Below are 12,665 nucleotides of genomic sequence, written 5' to 3' on the forward strand. Positions count from 1 at the left end.
CATAATATCATCTAGCTTCCATAAACGTCGAACAAGGCTTGAACCCAGGATTGAACCCATGTGCTTCAGTTTACAAAAACAGATGACTTAGCACATCTATTTCCTTCTTAAAATGTCAACATTCTGGAAAGTAGAGTTGTGCAAAAGCTCATTTCACAACTAAATATACTCATCAGAAATTTGGGGATTAACTTCAGAGCGCATGCATTTCAAGTATTAGCTCTACCGTAGAGGTACATCCCCTTACTATATAATAGCAGGGTTGCCATTTTGAGAACTTTTTTTTCTTCTTCAAAGTCCTCCAGTGAAAGAACCTTCCCATGGTACCAGCTATCTTTCAGTAAGGCACGGATGGGATTTGAACCCATGATCTTCGGTTTACAAGACCGACGCCTTACCGCTTGGCCACCATGCCACTCTATGCTGCAAGATATTTATCAATATTCTGGAAAGTAGTAGTTGTGTAATGTGAATTTGGCACACAAATAACATCTCTGTTTCCTGTGAGAATTTCAACATTCTGGAAAGTAGGAGTTGTGTAATGTGAATTTGGCACACAAATACTCAGTGGAGAACCTTGGGATTGAACCAAGTACTAAAATAGCATGCACTCCCCCTCTGAGCTTCGATCCAATTTTATTTGCAGATAAAATGCAATATTAATACAATGTACTTTTTATATACACCACTCCATTGAAACTACAATGAAATGATAGCAGCAATTCTAAATACACGCAAGTATGGACAGTCATCTAACCCATGAACTTCAGTTTTTGAAAATGATGCAATTGAAGTTGGCAACCATGCCACTTCTGTTACATAAATGTACGAACAGGGATTGAACACATGTTCTTCAGATTACAAGAGCAAATTATTTAGCACGTCTCTGTTTCCTGCTGAGAATTTCAACATTCTGGAAAGTAGGAGATGGGCCATTGCAAAAATTTGAATGGAGAAGCTGGGGATTGAACCCAGGACATGCGAAGCATGCGCTCTACCACTGAGCTACATCCCCTTTCTGGGAAAGAAATGGTTTTTTCTTATTTTTTTAAATTTCACCTATAATTAATCAGGTAAGCTAGTTGAGAACAAGTTTTCATATTCAACTGCGACCTGGCCAAGATAAAGCAAAGCAGCGCAACACAAACAACAACACAGAGTTACAGATGGAATAAACAAGCGTACAGTCAATAACACAATAGAAGAAAAAAAAGAAAGTCTATATACAGTGCGTGCAAATGGAGGTAAGGCAAGAAATAGGCCATAGTAGCGAAGTATTTACAATTGAGCAAATTAACACTGGAGTGATAGATGAGCAGATGATGATGTGCAAGTAGAAATACTGGTGTGCAAAGAGCAGAAAGTATATTAAAACAATATGGGGATGAGGTAGGTAGATTGGGTGGGCTATTTACAGATGGGCTTTGTACAGCTGCAGCGATCAGTTAGCTGCTCAGATAGCCGATGTTTAAAGTTAGCAGTGTTGCCAACACCTCAGTAAGGAAAGTAGCTATTGGCTGTCCTAAAAGTCACTAGAAGTTGCTAAATGATGTCATCACCTAATTTGCATAATTGTCCATGTAATTGTGATGGACACTGTAGGAGTGAGGAATAACATTGTGGAAGAGACAAAAAGTGAGTAAAATGAAAATGTCTGCAAGTATTCAGAGGGGTCTGAATACTTGCTAAATACAGCGACTAAGTCGCTAAGTTGGCAACACTGAAAGTTAGTGAGGGAAATATGTCTCCAGCTTCAGCGATTTTTGCAATTCGTTCCAGTCATTGTCAGCAGAGACCTGGAAGGAAAGGCGGCCAAAGGAGGTGTTGGCTTTGGGGATGACCAGTGAGATATACCTGCTGGAACGCGTGCTACGGGTGGGTGTTGTTATCGTGACCAGTGAGCTGAGATAAGGCGGAGCTTTACCTAGCATAGACTAAAAAGATGACCTGGAACCAGTGGGTCTGGCGACGAATATGTAGCGAGGGCCAGCCGACTAGAGCATACAGGTCGTAGTGGCCATATCAATACAATTGACCCTTTCTTTACACTGTTCTAATGAAAGTACATTTCCATAATATCATCTAGCTTCCATAAACGTCGAACAAGGCTTGAACCCAGGATTGAACCCATGTGCTTCAGTTTACAAAAACAGATGACTTAGCACATCTATTTCCTTCTTAAAATGTCAACATTCTGGAAAGTAGAGTTGTGCAAAAGCTAATTTCACAACTAAATATACTCATCAGAATATTTGGGGATTAACTTCAGAGCACATGCATTTCAAGTATTAGCTCTACCGTAGAGGTACATCCCCTTACTATATAATAGCAGGGTTGCCATTTTGAGAACTTTTTTTTCTTCTTCAAAGTCCTCCAGTGAAAGAACCTTCCCATGGTACCAGCTATCTTTCAGTAAGGCACGGATGGGATTTGAACCCATGATCTTCGGTTTACAAGACCGACGCCTTACCGCTTGGCCACCATGCCACTCTATGCTGCAAGATATTTATCAATATTCTGGAAAGTAGTAGTTGTGTAATGTGAATTTGGCACACAAATAACATCTCTGTTTCCTGTGAGAATTTCAACATTCTGGAAAGTAGGAGTTGTGTAATGTGAATTTGGCACACAAATACTCAGTGGAGAACCTTGGGATTGAACCAAGTACTAAAATAGCATGCACTCCCCCTCTGAGCTTCGATCCAATTTTATTTGCAGATAAAATGCAATATTAATACAATGTACTTTTTATATACACCACTCCATTGAAACTACAATGAAATGATAGCAGCAATTCTAAATACACGCAAGTATGGACAGTCATCTAACCCATGAACTTCAGTTTTTGAAAATGATGCAATTGAAGTTGGCAACCATGCCACTTCTGTTACATAAATGTACGAACAGGGATTGAACACATGTTCTTCAGATTACAAGAGCAAATTATTTAGCACGTCTCTGTTTCCTGCTGAGAATTTCAACATTCTGGAAAGTAGGAGATGGGCCATTGCAAAAATTTGAATGGAGAAGCTGGGGATTGAACCCAGGACATGCGAAGCATGCGCTCTACCACTGAGCTACATCCCCTTTCTGGGAAAGAAATGGTTTTTTCTTATTTTTTTAAATTTCACCTATAATTAATCAGGTAAGCTAGTTGAGAACAAGTTTTCATATTCAACTGCGACCTGGCCAAGATAAAGCAAAGCAGCGCAACACAAACAACAACACAGAGTTACAGATGGAATAAACAAGCGTACAGTCAATAACACAATAGAAGAAAAAAAAGAAAGTCTATATACAGTGCGTGCAAATGGAGGTAAGGCAAGAAATAGGCCATAGTAGCGAAGTATTTACAATTGAGCAAATTAACACTGGAGTGATAGATGAGCAGATGATGATGTGCAAGTAGAAATACTGGTGTGCAAAGAGCAGAAAGTATATTAAAACAATATGGGGATGAGGTAGGTAGATTGGGTGGGCTATTTACAGATGGGCTTTGTACAGCTGCAGCGATCAGTTAGCTGCTCAGATAGCCGATGTTTAAAGTTAGCAGTGTTGCCAACACCTCAGTAAGGAAAGTAGCTATTGGCTGTCCTAAAAGTCACTAGAAGTTGCTAAATGATGTCATCACCTAATTTGCATAATTGTCCATGTAATTGTGATGGACACTGTAGGAGTGAGGAATAACATTGTGGAAGAGACAAAAAGTGAGTAAAATGAAAATGTCTGCAAGTATTCAGAGGGGTCTGAATACTTGCTAAATACAGCGACTAAGTCGCTAAGTTGGCAACACTGAAAGTTAGTGAGGGAAATATGTCTCCAGCTTCAGCGATTTTTGCAATTCGTTCCAGTCATTGTCAGCAGAGACCTGGAAGGAAAGGCGGCCAAAGGAGGTGTTGGCTTTGGGGATGACCAGTGAGATATACCTGCTGGAACGCGTGCTACGGGTGGGTGTTGTTATCGTGACCAGTGAGCTGAGATAAGGCGGAGCTTTACCTAGCATAGACTAAAAAGATGACCTGGAACCAGTGGGTCTGGCGACGAATATGTAGCGAGGGCCAGCCGACTAGAGCATACAGGTCGTAGTGGCCATATCAATACAATTGACCCTTTCTTTACACTGTTCTAATGAAAGTACATTTCCATAATATCATCTAGCTTCCATAAACGTCGAACAAGGCTTGAACCCAGGATTGAACCCATGTGCTTCAGTTTACAAAAACAGATGACTTAGCACATCTATTTCCTTCTTAAAATGTCAACATTCTGGAAAGTAGAGTTGTGCAAAAGCTAATTTCACAACTAAATATACTCATCAGAATATTTGGGGATTAACTTCAGAGCACATGCATTTCAAGTATTAGCTCTACCGTAGAGGTACATCCCCTTACTATATAATAGCAGGGTTGCCATTTTGAGAACTTTTTTTTCTTCTTCAAAGTCCTCCAGTGAAAGAACCTTCCCATGGTACCAGCTATCTTTCAGTAAGGCACGGATGGGATTTGAATCCATGATCTTCGGTTTACAAGACCGACGCCTTACCGCTTGGCCACCATGCCACTCTATGCTGCAAGATATTTATCAATATTCTGGAAAGTAGTAGTTGTGTAATGTGAATTTGGCACACAAATAACATCTCTGTTTCCTGTGAGAATTTCAACATTCTGGAAAGTAGGAGTTGTGTAATGTGAATTTGGCACACAAATACTCAGTGGAGAACCTTGGGATTGAACCAAGTACTAAAATAGCATGCACTCCCCCTCTGAGCTTCGATCCAATTTTATTTGCAGATAAAATGCAATATTAATACAATGTACTTTTTATATACACCACTCCATTGAAACTACAATGAAATGATAGCAGCAATTCTAAATACACGCAAGTATGGACAGTCATCTAACCCATGAACTTCAGTTTTTGAAAATGATGCAATTGAAGTTGGCAACCATGCCACTTCTGTTACATAAATGTACGAACAGGGATTGAACACATGTTCTTCAGATTACAAGAGCAAATTATTTAGCACGTCTCTGTTTCCTGCTGAGAATTTCAACATTCTGGAAAGTAGGAGATGGGCCATTGCAAAAATTTGAATGGAGAAGCTGGGGATTGAACCCAGGACATGCGAAGCATGCGCTCTACCACTGAGCTACATCCCCTTTCTGGGAAAGAAATGGTTTCTTCTTATTTTTTAAATTTCACCTATAATTAATCAGGTAAGCTAGTTGAGAACAAGTTTTCATATTCAACTGCGACCTGGCCAAGATAAAGCAAAGCAGCGCAACACAAACAACAACACAGAGTTACAGATGGAATAAACAAGCGTACAGTCAATAACACAATAGAAGAAAAAAAAGAAAGTCTATATACAGTGCGTGCAAATGGAAGTAAGGCAAGAAATAGGCCATAGTAGCGAAGTATTTACAATTGAGCAAATGAACACTGGAGTGATAGATGAGCAGATGATGATGTGCAAGTAGAAATACTGGTGTGCAAAGAGCAGAAAGTATATTAAAACAATATGGGGATGAGGTAGGTAGATTGGGTGGGCTATTTACAGATGGGCTTTGTACAGCTGCAGCGATCAGTTAGCTGCTCAGATAGCCGATGTTTAAAGTTAGCAGTGTTGCCAACACCTCAGTAAGGAAAGTAGCTATTGGCTGTCCTAAAAGTCACTAGAAGTTGCTAAATGATGTCATCACCTAATTTGCATAATTGTCCATGTGCATGTAATTGTGATGGACACTGTAGGAGTGAGGAATAACATTGTGGAAGAGACAAAAAGTGAGTAAAATGAAAATGTCTGCAAGTATTCAGAGGGGTCTGAATACTTGCTAAATACAGCGACTAAGTCGCTAAGTTGGAAAAACTGAAAGTTAGTGAGGGAAATATGTCTCCAGCTTCAGCGATTTTGGCAATTCGTTCCAGTCATTGGCAGCAGAGAACTGGAAGGAAAGGCGTCCAAAAGAGGTGTTGGCTTTGGGGATGACCATTGAGATATACCTGCTGGAGCGCGTGCTACGGGTGGGTGTTGTTATCGTGACCAGTGAGCTAAGATAAGGTGGAGCTTTACCTAGCATAGACTAAAAAGATGACATGGAGCCAGTGGGTCTGGCGACGAATTTGTAGCGAGGGCCAGCCGACTAGAGCATACAGGTCGTAGTGGCCATATCAATACAATTGACCTTTTCTTTACACTGTTCTAATGAAAGTTCATTTCCATAATATCATCTAGCTTCCATAAACGCCGAACAAGGATTGAACCCATGTGCTTCAGTTTACATAAACAGATGACTTAGCACATCTATTTCCTTCTTAAAATGTCAACATTCTGGAAAGTGGGAGTTGGGCAAAAGCTAATTTAATTAGACTCACTTTGACTTTATATAGTGCACCAAGAGAAGGTTTCTTGATTAAGACCATACTGGCTGAGTACGCCTGATCTCGGAAGCTAAGCAGGGTCGGGCCTGGTTAGTACTTGGATGGGAGACTGCCTGGGAATACCAGGTGCTGTAAGCTTTTTGTCACTGCCTTGTGGAATTTCAACTCTTTGTCCGTTTTTTCCCACAAGGCTGAAATATGTGCCCTCGCTTTGAAATAAGTAAGCAAGGTTAGTTTGTATTTCATCCAACAATCTGTGCTACATATTATGGCTACAGTTGAATTCACTATTTCTATCAAACATCCGTTTGGGTATGGAAAAACACTTTTAGGGTGATTTTAACCACTTCCGGTTGCTTCAGGAAGCTTAGAATCAACACAGGTAGACCTCATAGTGGGCTGATGGATTGTCATCGAATACAGGTTCATACGGCATTCATAACCCACATAGGCTTCAGGTTGAATTTAGGGTTGCAGGCAATGTATTCCTAATGGGAGAGAAGTCAGCGAAAACTGTTTGAGGTAGACACCTTCTTTTAACTGTTAAGGGTTAATACTACACGGTCAAGGTTAGGCTTGCACAGATCGGGAGGACCTCAGGAATGTACCTGAGGTCGAATTGTGCTTCTCACCCTAGCGGTTCTCTCACTGTCACCAAAAAGCAAATGACATTTAGGGCCAGACTTCATTTTGGGCCTACTTTTTCTCATGGTAACTGTGCTTAGACCGAGCGAGCTACGGTCAAGCGGGGCATCTCGTTGAACTTGGCACAGCCTAGAGATTATGGTAATACCTTTGCAGGCTCTGTGTGTCTTTAAGCACCACACTTTGTCACTCCATCCTTGCTGTGTGTGTGTGTGTGAGAGAGCTTTTCTTTGACATCTGTTGGGAAAATGTTGTCGTGGACATAGAAATATAACACGATTAGATGTTCTATGAAAAAGGTGTACTTATGAGAGCAAAAACCTTGGGGGGGGGCAATCAGTCAAAACATTGAAGGGGATTTTACAGGGCCCTAATGGACTACAGACATTGGCAGTATCCTAGCCTAAAAACAAATGCTGAATGCACTGCCTAGATTTTGAGGTAAACGCATTGTCCATTATTTGATTTGATCTGGGCAGGGCAGGGAAGCACTAACAAACTGCATTTAGTCCAATAAAAAGACACAACATTATTAGGGTGATAAATAAAAGGCCCTAGTCCATGAAGTTGTCATAAGTATGAACGTAGGATGTGCCCTCTTTCCCCCCCCACAAGAGTGAAATATATGGTCTGGAAATGCAAGCAAGGTTTGAGCTTTTCAGTGTGTGTCACAAGGTGACAAAAGGCTCGTTGTCACGCGGCCTGGTCAGGAAGGCCAATGTGCGAGTGATGTTGACCACATAGTAGCAGGAAACCTTTAACCTTAAAAGAGTATGCAACTTCAATAGGGGAAATATGCAACTTCAATAGGGGAAACTTCAAGCAGTGGAGTGGACACACTGATAGTAGAGGCACATTTTCCCTGTATACAAAGTATTGAGCAATTGGTGAAAGAAAAAAAACACCCTATAACAGCTAATAGCTACAATTGTGATGCGTAATGCACTCATACAGCATGAATTGTTGATCAACTCTGTAGTAGAGGGGAATTGCTTATTACAACCTACAGAAGCACACAGGCCATAAATACACAGTACCCATCACCTCAGGGTAATAGTCATTTTACCTTCCTGGTGGTGCCACAGGAGTTCACAGTGAAGTGGAAGTAGGCGAAGCGATCTTCACTGTAGGTGGGACACCAGGCGGGGTCGCTCAGGGTCAGCTGACCGGGGTTCAGACCGGAAGCAGACTCCACCTTCATCGCCAGCGCAGTCATCGTTCCGTTTGAGAAACACTCTTGGAGGTGGGGGATCAAAAGACAGGTAGCCATCAGACCTGGGTTCTGTATTTGTTACACTTAATTGAGCTTGCCGAGCACAGTAGAACCAATGGAATAGCACCAAATATGCAAACCATGCCCATCTGGTTCTCCAGATTGAATTGAAGAATACACCTGAAGTCGTAAAATGTCTAACTAGTCATTTGTTATGCTAACTATCTAGCAAGAGGTTGCATAGCAACATCATCAACTTCCGGTTGACAGGTGAAGAGCTAGTACACGCGACTGAAAGCATACTGTTCGTTTACAGGTTGGAACAACCTATTTCGTATGTTTTTGCGGTCCTTTTTTGGAACCGTATAAGCTTAAATGTTGCGGCATCCTGCAGCACATCTTGCGTGGTTCCGCATAATTCTATGGCACGTTATTTAAGTGTCAGCCAAGATGCAATTTACCACTCATCACTGATCCTTTCACCTTCATCCATCTCAGACGTACTCTCATCTGGGCTACCTGCACAGCCTACCTCATTACAGATGTGCAGATCCACCAACCAAACGCACCACTACATTCACTTCCAAAACCGAATGTTTTGATCGAACACAACATTTTTTAAATAATAATAATTCAATGTCCAAAGTCAGATTCCGCACTCGTGGTACGTTGTGATTCAAACTGTAGCCCAAATGAGCGTGCTCTGGTATCAATGCTCATCGGGAGAAGTCCTCAACTTCAAAACGTTGTTTTCTACAGCAAAGCTGGCTTACCTTACGTATTCACTACTGCACTTGTTTATTGCAATTGAATGGTAAAAACACATCCAAGAAACACCCACATCAAACCACACCCCCAAGACAATTCTTGTTTGCCTTCAGTCATGGCCGCTAGCATTTCTTAATGAGCATTGATGAAAAACAAGAGCTGTGCTCGAATACCCACACTAACATACTGTATACTACATACTTAATGAGTATATACTGAATACTATATATTATTAGTTCATTTTAGTATACTGTAAACGAACAGTATGCTTTCAATTGCGCGTTCTAGCTTTTCACCTGTCTACCGGAAGGTGATGCTGTTGCTATGCAACCTCTTGCTAGCTATCTAGCATAACAAATGACTGGTTAGACATTATACGACTTCAGGTGTGTTCTTAAATTCAATCAGGAGTTCCAGAATGCGCTCATGAATTCAGAGCTTTGTCAGATTGTCTGTTTGTAAATTCAGAGCAGAGTAGACAGCCAGAGCGAATTTACAAAAGCACCCGAATGTCCATTGAGAACGCACAATGACTATACCATTTAGCTAAACTCAGAATGACGGGAATAATCACGTCAAACATTGGGTAGTTAGTTAGATAGCCTATAGTTATTATACTGTCAAGTTTTATCTATAAGTAGCCAACTAACGTTAGGTATCTAGCTAACAACATACCGGTACATACTGCTGTACTGATACGCTATGTGGTTCGTAAGACCAGTGTAGCTAACAAATTGTCAGCCAATATAACGTGTAAGTTAACTTATTTAAAAAGTAATTACTTTATTACATTGCTCAACATTTTCTTAATATTTGTCATAATTAGTTAAAGCAATGAATTTGTATCCGCTCTCGTTGTACTTCGACTGCATATTTTCCGCCATTTCCAACAAATCTGGAAATGTCCCATTTCCTGAAGAATTGCATTATTGGCCCTAAAGTACTGAAACAGTGTCCTCTTCGTGTATTCCTCATATTTTGGCGAATTTAGTACGACATCCTGGAACATTTGGCATACTAAATATATCCATAGTATTTTTTTATTTCTATTTTATTTCACCTTCATTTAACCAGTTAGGCTAGTTGAGAACAAGCTCTCATTTACAACTGCAACCTGGCCAAGATAAAGCAAAGCAGTTCGACACATACAACAACACAGAGTTACAGATGGAATAAACAAACATACAGTAGAAAAAGTCTATATACAGTGTGTGCAAATAAGGAAAGGATAAGGGAGGTAAGGCAATAAATAGGCCATGGTGGCGAAGTAATTACAATATAGCAATTAAACACTGGAATGGTAGATGTGCAGAAGATGAATGTGCAAGTAGAGATACTGGGGTGCAAAGGAGCAAGATAAATAAATAAATACAGCAAGGGGATGAGGTAGTTGGATGGGCTATTTACAGATGGGCTATGTACAGGTGCAGTGATCTGTGAGCTGTTCTGACAGCTGGTGCTTAAAGCTTAGTGAGGGAGATCTGAGTCTCCAGCTTCAGTGATTTTTGCAGTTTGTTCCAGTCATTTGCAGCAGAGAACTGGAAGTAAAGGCGGCCAAAGGAAAAATTGGCTTTGGGGGTGACCAGTGAGATTCTCCTGTTGGAGCGTGTGCTATGGGTCGGTGCTGCTATGGTGACCAGTGAGATGAGATAAGGCGGGGCTTTACCTAGCAGAGACTTGTAGATGACCTGGAGCTAGTGGGTTTGGCGACGAGTATGAAGCGAGGGCCAGCCAACGAGAGCATATAGGTTGCAGTGGTGGGTAGTAAATGGGGCTTTTGGATTGGAGATGCTTAATGTGAGTCTGGAAGGAGAGTTTACAGTCTAACCAGACACCTAGGTATTTGTAGTCCACATATTCTAAGTCAGAACCGTCCAGAGTAGTGATGCTGGACGGGCGTACAGGTGCGGGCAGCGATCGGTTGAAGAGCATGCATTTAGTTTTACTTGCATTTAAGAGCAGTTGGAGGCCACGGAAGGAGAGTTGTATGGCATTGAAGCTCATCTGGAGGTTAGTTAACACAGTGTCCAAAGAAGGGCCAGAGGTATAGAGGTATACTATGATATATTTATACAGGTATACTATGACCAATAAGCATACTAAATACTCAATTCATGTCACAAACAGTACAGTTAGTACGAGTATTCGAACACAGCTAAGGCCAAATGAGGAAGTGCAGTCACCTTTTAATCCTGAATGACAATTGTCTTGCCTCATAGAGATAGATAAATCTTCTTAGGGCTGATCGATATGACAACAGCCAGTGAAAGTGCAGGGCGCCAAATTCAAAAGAACAGAAATCTCATAATTAAAATTCCTCAGACATACAAGTATTTCACACCATTTTAAAAATACACTTCTTGTTAATGCCACCACAGTGCCCGATTTCAAATAGGCTTTACGGCGAAAGCACCACAAACGATTATGTTTGGTCAGAGCCAAGTCACAGAAAAACACACTCATTTTTCCAGCCAAAGAGAGGAGTCACAAAAATCAGAAATAGAGATAAAATTAATCACTAACCTTTGATGATCTTCATCAGATGACACTCATAGGACTTCATGTTACACAATACATGTATGTTTTGTTCGATAAAGTTCATATTTATATCAAAAGAATCTCAGTATACGTTGGAGCGTTATGTTCAGTAGTTCCAAAAACATCCGGTGATTTTGCAGAGAGCCACATCAGTTTACAGAAATACTCATAATAAATGTAGATGAAAATAAAATTGTTATGCACAGAATTAAAGATATATTTCTGCTTAATGCAACCGCTGTGTCAGATTTCAAAAAACCTTTACGGACAAAGCAAACCATGCAATAATCTGACTACGGCGCTCAGAGACCAAACAGGCCAAAAAGAGGTCAACAGAAGTCAGAAATAACATTATAAATATTCACTTACCTTAGATGATCTTCATCTTCATCAATCCCAGGAATCCCAGTTCCACAATAAATGTTTGTTTTGTTCGATCATTTATGTCCAAATAGCTACTTTTGTTAGCGAGTTTTGTAAACAAATCCAATCTCACGAAGCGTGTTCATTAGGAGCAGACGAAATGTCAAAAAGTTATGTTACAGTCCGTAGAAACATGTCAAACGATGTATAGAATCAATCTTTAGGATGTTGTTAAAATACATCTTCAATAATGTTCCAACCGGAGAATTCCTTTGTCTGTAGAATTGCGATGGAACAGAGCTCGCTCTCATGTGAACGAGCGTCACGAGCTCAAGGCATTCTGCCAGACCTCTGACTCATTCCCCTCTCATTCGCCCTCACCTCACAGTAGAAGCATCAAACAAGGTTCTAAAGATTGTTGACATCTAGGAAGTGCAACATGACCAATATCCCACTGTGTCTTCAATAGGGAATGAGTTGAAAAACGACCAACCTCAGATTTCCCACTTCCTGGTTGGATTTTTTTCTCAGGTTTTTGCCTGCCATATGTGTTCTGTTCTACTCACAGACATCATTCAAACGGTTTTAGAACCTTCAGAGGGTTTTCTATCCAAATATACTAATAATATGCATATCTTAGCTTCTGGGACTGAGTAGCAGGCAGTTTACTCTGGGCACCTCTGGACAAGAAGATAATAAGAAGCCATAAGAAGATAAAAGACTCATCTATGTATCTGTGCCAATATAGTGTCTGTGA

The 12,665-nt window shown here is 40.7% G+C and overlaps 3 non-coding genes across 3 annotated transcripts; all 3 read right to left on the reverse strand.

Annotated features, from left to right (window-relative positions):
* Positions 1 to 343: 343 nt before the first annotated feature.
* Positions 344 to 415, reverse strand: trnat-ugu (transfer RNA threonine (anticodon UGU)). Its single transcript has one exon. It is a non-coding gene; the product is annotated as a tRNA-Thr (tRNA).
* A 2,000-nt stretch (positions 416 to 2,415) lies between these two features.
* Positions 2,416 to 2,487, reverse strand: trnat-ugu (transfer RNA threonine (anticodon UGU)). Its single transcript has one exon. It is a non-coding gene; the product is annotated as a tRNA-Thr (tRNA).
* A 2,000-nt stretch (positions 2,488 to 4,487) lies between these two features.
* trnat-ugu (transfer RNA threonine (anticodon UGU)) lies at positions 4,488 to 4,559 on the reverse strand. Its single transcript has one exon. It is a non-coding gene; the product is annotated as a tRNA-Thr (tRNA).
* Between the last annotated feature and the right edge of the window lie 8,106 nt (positions 4,560 to 12,665).

The sequence above is a fragment of the Oncorhynchus kisutch genome, unplaced genomic scaffold (genome assembly GCF_002021735.2).
Source record: "Oncorhynchus kisutch isolate 150728-3 unplaced genomic scaffold, Okis_V2 scaffold853, whole genome shotgun sequence".
Lineage (NCBI taxonomy): Eukaryota > Metazoa > Chordata > Actinopteri > Salmoniformes > Salmonidae > Oncorhynchus > Oncorhynchus kisutch.